Genomic DNA, 6,257 nt, shown 5'->3' on the forward strand with positions numbered 1-6,257 from the left:
GGAAATCTGCATTACTGTGGATTTGAAGGGCCTTGCACGGTTAGCCATTTACCGTAATTTTATTATATTTATATTATTTTTTAGTATTTAAAAATTTCTTTGTACCAATTATTTAATTTACGCTAGTATAAAGATTATAGGTGGAACTTCCGCAAAATCTGCAGTATTTTTGAATTGCAGGTTGTTATAAGGTTTGCCATTTTCTGTATTTTTTCAAATTTTTGTTTTTTTTTCAGAATTTTGTTCAGTCATTTATCTCTATTTACGCTGTTAAACGACTTATTCCGAAAATGCAGGGCGTTGCACGGCTCGCCGTTTTCTGGAATCGTTTGATATTTTCCCTAAAATTTCGTTTTTCGAAATTTCGTTCCACCAATCATTTACGCTATAAGGGGAAACTGTTGCGAAATCTGCATTAATGTGGAAATGCAATGCGTTACACTTCTTGCTATTTCCCGTAATTTATAAATATTTTTCTTATTTTTCAGTTTCTTAATATTTCGTCCGACCCATTATCTGCATTTACGTGATTCCAACGACAACATTTGGGCGTTTTGCGAAATCTGTGTTATTGGGTAAATACATCGCGTTACACGGTTCACCAGTTACCATAAATAGGTTATTTTTCCTTTTTTTAATTTCCAAAATTTTGTTCGACCAATAATACCTCTTTACGCATTATTATCTGCATTATTATGAAAATGCCATGCGTTATACGTTTTTTACAGTTTCTGTGATTTTTAAACCTTTTTATTATTGTTTAGTTTTTTTAAAATTTCGTTCGACCAATTGTCTACATCTGTGTTATTATAACGATTACATTTGGAACTTTCTCGAAATCCGCATCATTACGGAAATGCAACGCGTTACACAGTTCACCGGTTCTTGGAATTATATTTGTCTTAGGTTTAGTTCGTAGAAATTTGTTCGACCATTTATATTTATTTACGCTATTATGATTACCGGTGAAACTTTGGCGATATCTGCATTATTCTGGAAATGCCATCTGTTATACGTTTAGGTGCTTTCTGTAATTTTTGAGTAATTTTCCTATTTTCTCAGTTTCTTAAAATTTAGTCCGGCCAATTATCTCCATTTACGGGATTATAGTGATTACATTTGGAATTTTTGCGAAATCTGCATTATTGGGTAAATGCAGGGCGTTACAGGGTTCGCCAGTTTTCGTAATTATGTTATATTTTTATTATTTAGTTTCCCAAGCTTTCATTCAACAACGATCTTCATTTACGCTATTATAACGATTACAGGGGCACTTTCGCGATATTTGCATTATTGTGAAAATGCCATGCGTTATAAGTTTTAGCATTTTCCGTCATTTTTTAATATTTGTCAGATTTTTTAGTTTTTCGAAATATCGTTCGACCAAGTATCTCCATTTACGTTATTACAACGATTGCGTTTGCAACTTTCCAGAAACCTGCATTACTGTTGAAATGGAGTTCGTTGCACGGTTCGCAAGGTTTCGTAATTATTTTGTTTTTCCCACTTTTGTAGTTTTCAAAATTTCGTTCCATCAACGATCTCCATTTACTCCATTATAACTATTACAGGCGAACTTTCGCTATATCTGCATTGTTGTGGAAATGCATGCGTTATACATTTCGATATTTGCAGTAATTATTTTATATTTTTCTTATTTTTTAGTGTTTCAAGACTTCGTTTTACCAATTTACTCCATTTACGTTGTATAACGAGTACATTTAGAACTTGTCTGAAATCTGCGTTATTGGGTAAATTCAGGGTGTTACACGGAACGCCAGTTTAAGTAATTATTTATATTTTTATTTTTTTAGTTTTTCAAAATATCATTCGACCAAGTATCTCCATTTACGTTATAACGATTAGACGTGGAACTTTCGCGATACTGCGTTATTGCGAAAATTCTATGCGGAATACGTTTTGACATTTCCCATAATGATTTAACATTTTTTATTTTTTAGTTTTCCCAGAATTAGTTTAGCCAATTCTATCCATTTACGCTATTATAACGGTTACATTTGGAACCTTCCCGAAATACGCATTATTGTGGAAATGCTAGACGTTGTACGGTTCGCTAGTTTCGGTAATTATTCCATGTTTTCGTATTCTTTTAGTTTTTCGAATTTTAGCTCTACCATTTATCTGCATTTACGCTATTAAAACTATTACAGGCAGAACTTTCGAGAAATCTGCACTATTGTGGAAATGCGAGGCGTTACACGTTTCGCCATTTTCAGTAATCTTTTCGTATTTTTCTTAGTTTTTAGTTTCTCAAAATTTCGTGGGACCTGTTATCTCTATTTACACCATTAGAGCGATAACAGGTGGAACTTTCCCGAAATCGGCATTATTGCGGAAATGCCGACAAAAGCGCTGCGGAGGCGCGCGGTCTCACATACCACATTCATCTAGGTGGGCGAAGGGTGCTAATAAAATAAAGAAAAAACGGTGCGCTGTGAAAGCACTAGTCTGAGAAGCTTTTGAAAAGAAGCCACCGCCACCAGGATCGAACCGGTGTCATCGGGCTTAGCAGTCCGACTCCTTAGCCACTGAGCCATCACTGCGGGCCACCTGTCCTCACGCAGGCTTTTCTGTCGCCCTAGAAGCAAACTTGGATTTGCAATGATTTTAATGGCGTTAAACCAATCTTGGTTTTTCCGGGATAACCGAACTAATAAATAGACGTGTTACAGGAAAGGTGCTTGTCAGAAGCGCTACTAAATCGCGAACAGCCAACTGATCTCTTTATTGGAAACAACGCTTCCGGATAAAATGAGCCTCTTGTCTTCAGTTATTAGGGCATGTGCCCACGTTTTCTTCTTGATGCCCCTCTCCACAAAGCTCCTGCATTTTCATTTCAGACTACGGGCAAGGGTATGGAGACCCGTACGGGGCCGCAGCTCCGTATGGAACTTACGATCACTCGGATATGTCTGCTTACTCCGGTAAGGATCCACTAAAAATAATCCAACGTCAGTGTATTGTTAACAGAAGTGCTTCTAATATTCTATGCATATAACGTTCTTTATAATAGTTAAGGAAACAGAAATACTGTGAGCCCAAATTACTTTACCGGTACACGGGAAATCCGAGGATATAGCGAATACATTGTTGGCAGTTGTTAGATTACTCTTTGGGTTCAAGCATCCAGTTTTAACGAAATAGTATGTACTGATGGCTTTAAAGAAATAGCAGTAAAACTGAGTTCAATACAGCGCACGATATTGCTTTAACAGGTTTGTTAAAAACAGGCTGCTGCTTTGACCGCACACCATACAAGCATACACAAAATTGCTGCCAATATTTATGCCTAGGTGCAACAATCGCGAAACTTGCTCCCCCTTCTCAATAAAGAAAACACTGCGGCACTTACGTCTGCTCACGTGATTTGAGTGATGTAGCATTATGCAATAGGGGAACAGTTGGTCGTCCGCGGCCATCTGCACTGACCAATCCTGCTGAGGAGGATTAGGGTTGGGCATGTTGTCCACTCAGCCAAATAGGATCGGGGAAGCGGCGCTGACCTTCTTAACGCAGCTCTAGTCATTGGCCAACTTCTTTGAGGGGGAATGGACCATTCCGAAGATCACTTGAAACTATGCACTCTGAAGATACGAATATGCGTTATGTTGCATACGTGGGATGAGCATTACAGAGACGCGATGTCACGGTAAAGTATCTCCAGGTAAAGACAAGAAACTTTCGCATTCAAAGCGCGTAAGTAATTAAGTACAACTCGAGAGTCTTATGTTCTGCGTGGAGAACTAGTTGCATCATTTGTGTGGCATGGCGAGTACACGGATTCGTTTCCTGTTTCTGCGTCCTATGAAAGCTGTCATCGTCATAGTTCAGTTCTCTTGAGGGGTAAGTCACCACCTTGAAGACCATTCTGGACTTTGTGGCGGAACCTACAAACTAAAAACAGGATGACGCACAAGATTTACCCATAAAGTGTCGCCAAAGGAAGCAGCAATCGTTTCCCATTGAAAGAACGTAAGCAGACATAAGAGTACCGAGCAATTTTATGTCACATAGACGGCCCATACAGGCGGGAACGACTAAAGTGAAACAATAATGCTTGACTTTGGGCTAGTTGGGTATGCATGACACCTTGAAAAACAGCGCAAACAACACGGACGTAGAGAGGTTACACAGGGCTCGTGTCTGTGTAACCTCTCTACGTCCGTGTTGTTTGCGCTGTTTTTCAAGGGGACTAAAGTGACACCTATCCCCTCAGCAAATTTCTAATGTGAAGCTTTCGTACCAAGATAATTCACAAATGTTGTCGAAAGCGATGTGGCCCAAAACTTGTGACCGCAAATGAGATCCCAATATTTTGTTTCTTTTCTTCTAAATGTACGTATCAGAATACCAGTCAGGCGCCAGCAATTTTTCAAGTAAGTAAAATCGCAATGCGGTTTTTACTACGCATGCTAGAGAACCCACAACGGGCCAACTACTAAACACCCTTGGAAGCTTTAACAAAGCGGTTTTTGGAGTTAAATGATAGAAATCCGTAAAACAGTTGACTTGTATAACAGAATTGAGAAGTGTTCACCTGCGTCGATCTTTGCGAATAGCTGGCGGATATGCCGTCATCATGCCTGGCGGTCCAATGTCGGCCTCAACCACTTCATGTCGTCAAGCAATGTTTCCCACAAATAAGTACTGCTTGAAAGTACTCAGAAAACTTCATTGATACTCATACGATAGCTCCGTATATTCAACACAAGAAACGATTGATAAGAGCATCACGTGAATGAATGGCCGGCAGTTCCAGAATTAAATATTCTGGAAGCAATCATGCACCAAGCAAGGAGAAAATGTAGGTTACTACAAGGAGCCAGTAGAAAGAAGAATCTATGGGACCGATTGGGAGATCATTTTCAGCCTTTAACACGCATGAATTTAGGGATAATTCCGTACCGCAGTTCGTATCAGTTGGTACCGCATTCCGTGCCATCGTAATCATCATGATCCAAATGGCACTCAGTCCGTTCCTTCCGGGTGAAGGGCGAAGGTTCCGTTCCTTCTTTCCCTTATACTTTGGACCGCTCGTATCTCGCTGTGTTAGAACAGTTTTCCGCCTCAAAATGTTCGGATTCCCCCCCCCCCCCCCCCCCGAGTCATTTCTGCCCCTACAGATAGAAGAGCGTGTCTCTGCGGTCGTTCTCTTACCGGTATGATCCATAGGGCAGCAGGATGGTCTCTGGGCGACACATCTCCGCATTACTCATTCCGCCCTATTCCTCCTGTCTGCCCTAATTTGTCTCCTGTATTTGCGTCTGCTGCTCAATCCCACGCGCTTGTTTCCTGTCCTCCGGCGATATGTCTATAGTAATTCACCTTGATGCTTCCATCGACTTAAGTACTCCCTCAAGGTGTTCACCAAGTGCCCAAGCACAGTAGATCCCATAAGTGCTAATCGTGAGTGGGCATCTGTTGAACACTTTTTTGGTGCAACAGGGAGGCAAACATACGAGATTTTGGAGGGCCTGCCGAATGCAGCCCAGCTGATGGAATTGCAGCGACTTCTTACCTTGTCGTGGTTTGGATAAGAAGTGACACTTGAACAAGGTTGCTGTATTCAGTTATCTCTTTCATGTTTCGATACTTCGACTGCGAAGGACCTTTTATGTGAGCATACTTAGGTTAGTAAATTTTATTTTTAACTCCACGAGCTTAAAGGAGACATGAAGAGAAAATACAACTTCGTTTAATTTGAAAAAACTAGGATTCAGTATCTCACTCAGCTCCATTACAGCCACAAAAGATGTTTCTTTAACGAAAAAAAAAACCAAGAAGCATTTAAAAACTTTCAAATTTTGCGCCACAGTGACGTGTTATGAGAAAGAATGACGTCATACGGGCCAACAATAAAACATAATTTTCAGTGCTTTAACTGCACGTTAGCATTCAAGTGATGCGGTCAAATGGAACTAGATGCCCTATTACAGACGCCCAGTCATGTCTCGTCGCGACAGGTCAGTTAGGCGGCCGCCAATCGCACAAACAAGGTTCCGTGACGTCACAGAAAAGTTGCGGGAAATTGGCAAGGGAGTCGCGACTGCTTCACACGTTTTCTTTAATATCTCCGTTATTTGTTCGAAGATTGCGATGATATTGGTATCACTGTTATCGGGACTAAGCAGTCTTTCCAATGAACCCAACTTGTATTTTGTCTTCATGGCTCCTTTAAAATAATTTTGAGTGTGGTTCCTCAGCGTTCTTTGCAGGTCTTCACCCGATTCGCTAAG

The sequence above is a fragment of the Haemaphysalis longicornis genome, unplaced genomic scaffold (assembly GCF_048455015.1).
Source record: "Haemaphysalis longicornis isolate Haplotype H1 unplaced genomic scaffold, Haemaphysalis longicornis Haplotype H1 scaffold_8, whole genome shotgun sequence".
NCBI classification, from domain to species: domain Eukaryota; kingdom Metazoa; phylum Arthropoda; class Arachnida; order Ixodida; family Ixodidae; genus Haemaphysalis; species Haemaphysalis longicornis.